A 9,104-nucleotide genomic window follows, 5' to 3' on the forward strand; every position below is an offset into this window, starting at 1 on the left:
CTGATGGTGCAATGAGCAAGGGACTCACATCTGAGTATACCCTTCCACGCTTAGGGTGGACACAATTATTTACAACAAGGGGTGGTGATGGACAGAGTCTCTGAATTAAGCAGAGTACTCTCACCCAGTCAAGAGATCAGGGCTAGATCCAACACCGTTTTTTAGCTCATTGCACCATCCCAGTTTCAGAACCTGGCTGTATGCAAATTAGTCTGTCCCTGGCCCAGTGCATCATGGGAACAGGGCAGACCAGACTACAAAAGCCAATTCTTACAGTGGGAAGGAAACAAGCTTCCGGGGACCGGTTTCTGCCATTTCAGGCGTCTACGGCCCAGCTTGCTTGAATCCTGATGGTGCAATGAGCAAGGGACTCACATCTGAGTATACCCTTCCACGCTTAGGGTGGACACAATTATTTACAACAAGGGGTGGTGATGGACAGAGTCTCTGAATTAAGCAGAGTACTCTCACCCAGTCAAGAGATCAGGGCTAGATCCAACACCGTTTTTTAGCTCATTGCACCATCCCAGTTTCAGAACCGGGCTGTATGCAAATTAGTCTGTCCCTGGCCCAGTGCATCATGGGAACAGGGCAGACCAGACTACAAAAGCCAATTCTTACACTGGGAAGGAAACAAGCTTCCGGGGACCGGTTTCTGCCATTTCAGGCGTCTTCGGCCCGGCTTGCTTGAATCCTGATGGTGCAATGAGCAAGGGACTCACATCTGAGTATACCCTTCCACGCTTAGGGTGGACACAATTATTTACAACAAGGGGTGGTGATGGACAGAGTCTCTGAATTAAGCAGAGTACTCTCACCCAGTCAAGAGATCAGGGCTAGATCCAACACCGTTTTTTAGCTCATTGCACCATCCCAGTTTCAGAACCTGGCTGTATGCAAATTAGTCTGTCCCTGGCCCAGTGCATCATGGGAACAGGGCAGACCAGACTACAAAAGCCAATTCTTACACTGGGAAGGAAACAAGCTTCCGGGGACCGGTTTCTGCCATTTCAGGCGTCTTCGGCCCGGCTTGCTTGAATCCTGATGGTGCAATGAGCAAGGGACTCACATCTGAGTATACCCTTCCACGCTTAGGGTGGACACAATTATTTACAACAAGGGGTGGTGATGGACAGAGTCTCTGAATTAAGCAGAGTACTCTCACCCAGTCAAGAGATCAGGGCTAGATCCAACACCGTTTTTTAGCTCATTGCACCATCCCAGTTGCAGAACCTGGCTGTATGCAAATTAGTCTGTCCCTGGCCCAGTGCATCATGGGAACAGGGCAGACCAGACTACAAAAGCCAATTCTTACACTGGGAAGGAAACAAGCTTCCGGGGACCGGTTTCTGCCATTTCAGGCGTCTTCGGCCCGGCTTGCTTGAATCCTGATGGTGCAATGAGCAAGGGACTCACATCTGAGTATACCATTCCACGCTTAGGGTGGACACAATTTTTTACAACAAGGGGTGGTGATGGACAGAGTCTCTGAATTAAGCAGAGTACTCTCACCCAGTCAAGAGATCAGGGCTAGATCCAACACCGTTTTTTAGCTCATTGCACCATCCCAGTTTCAGAACCTGGCTGTATGCAAATTAGTCTGTCCCTGGCCCAGTGCATCATGGGAACAGGGCAGACCAGACTACAAAAGCCAATTCTTACACTGGGAAGGAAACAAGCTTCCGGGGACCGGTTTCTGCCATTTCAGGCGTCTTCGGCCCGGCTTGCTTGAATCCTGATGGTGCAATGAGCAAGGGACTCACATCTGAGTATACCCTTCCACGCTTAGGGTGGACACAATTATTTACAACAAGGGGTGGTGATGGACAGAGTCTCTGAATTAAGCAGAGTACTCTCACCCAGTCAAGAGATCAGGGCTAGATCGAACACCGTTTTTTAGCTCATTGCACCATCCCACTTTCAGAACCTGGCTGTATGCAAATTAGTCTGTCCCTGGCCCAGTGCATCATGGGAACAGGGCAGACCAGACTACAAAAGCCAATTCTTACACTGGGAAGGAAACAAGCTTCCGGGGACCGGTTTCTGCCATTTCAGGCATCTTCGGCCCGGCTTGCTTGAATCCTGATGGTGCAATGAGCAAGGGACTCACATCTGAGTATACCCTTCCACGCTTAGGGTGGACACAATTATTTACAACAAGGGGTGGTGATGGACAGAGTCTCTGAATTAAGCAGAGTACTCTCACCCAGTCAAGAGATCAGGGCTAGATCCAACACCGTTTTTAGCTCATTGCACCATCCCAGTTTCAGAACCTGGCTGTATGCAAATTAGTCTGTCCCTGGCCCAGTGCATCATGGGAACAGGGCAGACCAGACTACAAAAGCCAATTCTTACACTGGGAAGGAAACAAGCTTCCGGGGACCGGTTTCTGCCATTTCAGGCGTCTTCGGCCCGGCTTGCTTGAATCCTGATGGTGCAATGAGCAAGGGACTCACATCTGAGTATACCCTTCCACGCTTAGGGTGGACACAATTATTTACAACAAGGGGTGGCCAATATTTTAGCAGACATGTACGTCAGCATGCCATCCATGTTCACAATATTTAGAATTAAAAATGGGTAACTGAATTATGGAATGTTTTCCAGGGAGGGGTTCTGAGTGCCGTCTAATATAAAATATATGTCTCTCAGAACCCTGGGGGTAAAACATCCACATAATTCACTTTTTACCTATCTATAAATGTATGGTATTTATGCCCCAAAAATCACCTCGCCCTGCATTTAACGGCTATGCAGGGACAAAGGAATTATTGGGGAGCCATACATAACATGGCCTCTCCTACCTGATCCAAATATTAAAAAAAACATACCTTACCTGCCAGCCTCGACAACCCCTACCTTTCTTCCCCTTACTGCAGCTGTGCTGGGTGCTTTTAGCAAAAGCAGACAAGCAGCACTGCGCTTACTGTACAACCTGTCCTGAAAGGCCTTTATGACATAGCAACGGTGGATAACATTACAGAAGGCAAAATATAGCTGATAAGTCAATTCATTTACAAATAACAGCTATGCAATTAAAGTTGAATTTGCATAGGCCGCCCTATTCTATTTAGTACCCAACACCAAATATGGCACAAGACAAATAATGAGTTGAAGAGCAAGTTTTCATAAGTACTGCTCAGTTTCAAGATAAGAGAGAAAATCATGAAAATATCTCTAAGTATATGGTCAAATAGTAATCTGACATAGAGTCTACTCAGTTAGAAGACAAGGAAAGCTCTCCTGGCTCACCTCCAGATATATCCTTTATATGCTTTCAAACAGAGAAATTATGCATTTAGTGTGATGTGAAACAAAAGACACATCATGTCATCCAATAGTAAAATAGAAAACACATCACATGAAAAATTACTTTTGCTCTAGTACTAATGAATAGTTCTGCGTTACGTCCAACAAGAGAAAGCTAAAGCACATTCAAAAAATATAAGCAACCTCATTTTGTCCTGAATAAATGACCTTCAAATCAAACAGCTGAGCTTTCTTGTTCCTCAGGAACATCACAAGTACAAAAAGAAACACATTCCTATGGTACTGTGCAATCAGTACCATAAAACTAGGTACATTTCAGACAATTTATGAAATGCTGATGATCACATTTGCAACTCTTGGTGTACAGGCAAAGAAATGGGAAAACATGTTAACTTTAAACATGCTCATTGCACAACAGTTCAAAGTGTACTTGCCTAGTAGCCTACATTTGTCAATGTAAAAACTGTGTTATATTAAATAAAGTTTAAAATTTTATTTTGCAAGGGGGCGTGGCTAAGCACACAGCGAAAATGGCAGCAGTTTCTTGAGCTACACGGTATCACCAGTGCGGACGCTCAATTTGACATATCTTTCCGGTGATTTTCGATCATCACCTTGAGACGGCGGACGGCTGCAGAACGACCCGTGAACTTTCGAGGGAGCTTAAGAGTGCTCTACCATATTGTGTGCTGTTTCACAGAAGGCATTTTGACTGTGAAGAGGCTCTATAATGGTGCCCATCGCGGCAGCCTCGTCACGGTTTGACGTACACAAGTTGGAGTCTGCCTATCAGCTCACACTGAATGCTTATTTCCCATGCTGAATTTGAGGTACTGTGTGCCCCACCTTTTTCAATATTAGACCACTAGTCTTGGAACTTTCACCTTTCAGTGGAGGGAGTACTTGTTTCTTGCATCATTTTTTTTTTTGGCAGAGTTTTATATAGCACCTTACATAGCACCAGTTACATTACATGAGGACACACATTCATTTTTGTTAGGCACGGGGAGATTAAGGGCCATATGTAGGTAAATGAGGAATACCGAATCCTTAATACCGAATTTTACCGATTCGGTATTAAGAATTCGGTAAACGCGTTGTAGATAAAAAATCGGTAAACATTACCGATTCATTAAAATTCGGTAATAAATACCGAATGTGAATGATTCGGTAAAAAAAAAAAAAAACGAAATACAAATACTGATTCGGAGTTACAGAATACATTACCGAATCGGTAAATACCGAATCGGTAATTCAAAAATTCGTAATTCGTGGAATCAGCCAATCTGTGCACCCAATTACCTCCCAAACAGGAAGTGGCCACACCCAGGCAGGTGCACAGGACCTGGAGCTCACTGTGAGGCAGGCAGGCAGGTGAGCTGAGGAGCCAGCAGCAACAGAGCCTCACAGCTACTAGCAAGAAATTTAAAAACAAGACATCAAGCATTGAAATGGCAAGCCAGGACAGGGAGAAGGAGGGAGGTGATAGGAAAAGAAAACTGAAGTTCAGTGACAAGGAGCTGGAGGTACTGATCCAGGATGTCAGCCTAGACTATCACAAGCTTTTTGGAGCCCAGTCCCACCAAGTGCCCGAGTCACAGAAGAGGCAAATCTGGAGTGGCATTCGGGACAAAATCAATGCCATAGGTGTGACCCAGCGCACCATAGAGGACATCAGGAAGAGGTGGTACGACCTCAGGAAGACAGCAAAACTAAGGATGGCAGAGAGACAGAGGCAGGCTGGCAAAACAGGTGGAGGAAAAAACCGAGCACCAGCACCAACACCACTGGAACTGATGGTGGAGTCCACCATCAAGCCGGAGAGTGTGAGTGGCGTGGGAGACGCAGACAGCTCCGCCAGAGCAGCACGAAAACAAGGTAGGAGGCATGCCCAGCATGCTGTGCTAGCCCCTCCCCAACCCCAATCCCCAAAGTGGCATGTGAGCTCCCACTCCACTCCATGTCTTACTGATTAACTGCAATGCATTAGGGGTGATGTAGTCAGAGTGAACTAATGTATAGGACAGTCAGGCTAGCAAACACAATAGCATGGTAAAGTAATTGGCTACGTCAGGACAAGCACTGTGCTCTGTAGGCAAGATGTTTAATGTAATTCAATTGCAGACAGAGCAGTGAGTATATCTACATTTGTGTCATTACAGGCGAGTCATCTCGCAGTGCAGCAGAGGGCAGCAGAGCCAAGTCAGCCAGGCCAGAGGGGAGGCAAAATGAGGATGACAGCATGCCTGCAGGGACCCCAAGCTCGGCCCCATCACAGCCATCAAATCCTCCACCACAGCCATCACCACAGTGCCAGGGAACTCCGCAATCCCCTCTCACCCAGTCCCCACTGCGACGATCACCAACACCACCACCACCACCACAGTCAGGCAGGAGGCATGCCGTGGCCACCCTCCAGCAGATGGAGGAGTCATCAGAGGAGGGCACAGTGGGCGAAGAAAGTCCAATACGTGAGAGATCCACCAGGGAGAGGGCTGGTACTCCATCCGAGGGTGCCCACATTTCATCCAGACGCCGCAGGGCAAGGCCGGACAGTCCAGAAGCATCCGAGCAGGGTGAAAGTGTGTTCGCTGGACTGGAAGGCAACATGCTGAAGGTCCAGCCCCTGCAATGGAGGGAGATGAAATCAATCCACAGGGAGGTGGCACACATGAACAAGCAAATGCACAGGATGGAAAAGGGCATCAGTGCAATGGGAGAAAACATGTGTGCGGGAATGGAGAGAGTAGCGATCTCTGTGGACAACCTCTGCAGCCAGCTGGAGCAGGACCATCTTGGCAGGCGCAGGGAGAGGCTGAGGCTCCAGGCCTATGCCAAGTCCGTGAACTGGCTGGCCACTGCAACATCACTGATGTGTCGCAGGTCCATCGCCATGCAGGAGGAGATGGCGCATTGCAGCAGGGATGTGGCCAGGGGGATGGTGTCTATGACCTCAGCTATAGAGCTCCTGCAAACTGCTAAGGCGGCCACAATGGAAGGCGGGGATACAGTGAGGAGGCTACCAGCCGTGGTAGCATTATGCCCTCAACCATCGATTGCAGGAGGCGCAGTGAACGCCACGGGGCTGCACAGGAACAGTCCAACACACCAGACAGTGGTGATAGGGAACGTGCACGTGCAGCGCGTGGACGCAGGAAGTAGAGACCTATGCCTGTTGCCATACATTCAGGGTGATGTAACCCAAGTCCGATAGGACATTGTTCACAATACTGGAGGTGTGCTTAATAAACACCTTAACATGTAACTGTTACTGGCTCTGTCTCGTTACTCACTCAGAAATAGTTTGACGTAATCTCTGCCCGTCTCTGTCTACCAATATGTTGAATTGCAACACCATCTGCGCAGGGCTCTGGCTGAGGGTTGTCCTCGTCCTCATCCTCTGAGTCAGTTAGTTCCACTGCTGTTCCTTTTTTTGTGGCAAGATTGTGTAGCATTGCACATGTAGCAATTATCTTGCAACACTTGATGGGGCTGTACAGACGTGCACCTCCAGTTTTGTGGAGGCAACGGAATCTGCTTTTGAGCAATCCAAAGGTGCGCTCCACCACGTTGCGTGTGCTCCTATGTGCCACATTGTATCTCCTCTCCCTTGGGGTGGTTGGGTTGAGATATGGTGTGAGTAGATAAGGCCGGAGGGCATATGCGCTGTCACCTATCTACAGATGAAAGTGGCATTAATTTGTGTAACCAACAGCTTGAGCCAGGGTGTACATCAGGGTGTGTCACATTTACTTACCTAGTAGGTATCCATCTCCAAATTCACCAGCAAGCAGACGTGTATGGATGCCACTGTTCCGGAAGATGTACGAGTCGTGGCTACTCCCAGGGAATTTGGCCACGATGTCAGTTATAATGTACTTGGCATTACATATCACCTGCACATTGATGGAGTGGGTGGATTTGCGGTTTCTGTAGATGTATTCACTTGCTGCAGATGGGTATATGGGTCCCATCGATGCAGCCAATTACGTGTGGGAACTGCGCAAGTTGGTAGAACTCCAGCTTGGTCCTCTGCAGCTCCGCCTGTGTACTGGGGAAGGTAATGTAATGTTCCATTCTGTCCATCATGGCATCCAGGAAGGTGTTGAGGGAACGGGATAGACAGCTCTGTGACACACCACCCACTGCGGCTATCATACCCTGGAAACTTCCTGATGCAAGGAGGTGCAGGCAACAGAGTACCTGGACATGGGTGGGGATTGCGTGGGCCCTTGGTGTCTGATGCTCCAGATAGGGTTTTAGGTCCCGTATTAGGTCAAGGATGGTATCTGGGTGCAGTCTGCACCTCTCATGGATTTCTGGTTCAGTCAATTGGAACAATGTGATGCGCAGTCTGTACACCTGCTCTTCCGGTCTCCAGATCCTCACTCCTGCTGCTCTCAAGCGTAGCCGCCTTGCTATGAGGTAGAGGGCCGCCATTGTGTTCACACAGATGCATTTTGGGCCTGTTTTTATGCACTGCACCTGATTACCACCTGCTCTGCAAAGTGGTAATTACCGAATCGTTATTACCGATTTTGGTCATAATCGGTAATACCGAGGTTTGCTACATCGCATTTTTGGGCTTTTTACCGATTCGTTATTTCCAATTCGGTATTCATTGTTTCGGTATTCTCCAATCGGTAAATAAGGAATAGGTCATTTTTTACCGATTCGTTATTATCGATTCAATTCGGTATTACATACATCTCACATGGCCGAATACCGGTCGGTAATGCCGAAAACAAGCCATTTTCGGTGTTACTGACCGGTATTTGGCCACCTACATATGGCCCGGAGTGATTTTTCCAGAGTCATAGAATGTTTTAGCGTCATTCACGAGACTCGAACCCAGTTGCCCAGGTCCGAGGTCGAGCGGCCTAGCCGTTAGGCCAACACCAACATCATTAGAATACAAAATGGCGGCCACTGACAGAAACTCTTTCATGTGAGATAATTCCTATCACAAATACTAATAATATTGTTGGCATATAATTCAATATTGGTGGTCTACTATTAAGGCGGTATTTTGACTGTGGCGTTGCTTTGATTGGATATCCATTATTATAGCTGTATCAACACCACAAAATTGCTGCCGTTGTCAGAATCTTCATTGTGTGAGCATCGCCTGCTGACAGACTCTAATTGTAGTAGCTAGTTATAAATCAGAGCAGATGGGTTGGCCTCCTTAAGGTCTAGCACTAGTACTTCTCTGGTATAATTACTGCATTTCTTTATGCATGTGTGTTACAGTGTACATTTTCTATGCACAGCAGGTATATTCTTGACCCTGACCTTAGTGGCCTTATATCGCCTTGCCTGCTCTATTTCATCATACTATGGCTTTCTGGTTGTGACTATTATGTATTTACCCAATGGCGGAAGGCATAGGTGTTAGTACTAAAGACAGAGATTTCAAAGGGAACTTGAAGCGCTTTAAACAGACCTCACCTACCCCGGAATCACCAGCTAAGGGTAGTCCTGAGTTTGCCTCAACTTTAGAAGCTATATTACTCAAGCTCAATACTGCCCACGATATAGCATAAGTACCAAAACAAATACAGATTTTCTTTAGGTAGAGGTAATGACCTTAAAAAAACTTTCATTGCGGAAAGGAGAATAAGTAGTGTGGAAGACTTTAAAAACAAACAAGCAAAGCACATACAAAATCTGGAGTGTTTGCTTACTTCGTTAGGGAGAGATCTAACAGAACAGGAAGATTGGAATCGAAGAAGTAATCTTCGTATTTTGGGATTACCAGAGGATTGTGAGAAGTCTGCTCCTTCAGTGATTGTCTTCTTGCTTATTTGAATCCCAAATGCCCTGAATCTCTC

Source organism: Lissotriton helveticus, chromosome 3_1 (genome assembly GCF_964261635.1).
Source record: "Lissotriton helveticus chromosome 3_1, aLisHel1.1, whole genome shotgun sequence".
Taxonomy (NCBI): Eukaryota; Metazoa; Chordata; class Amphibia; order Caudata; family Salamandridae; genus Lissotriton; species Lissotriton helveticus.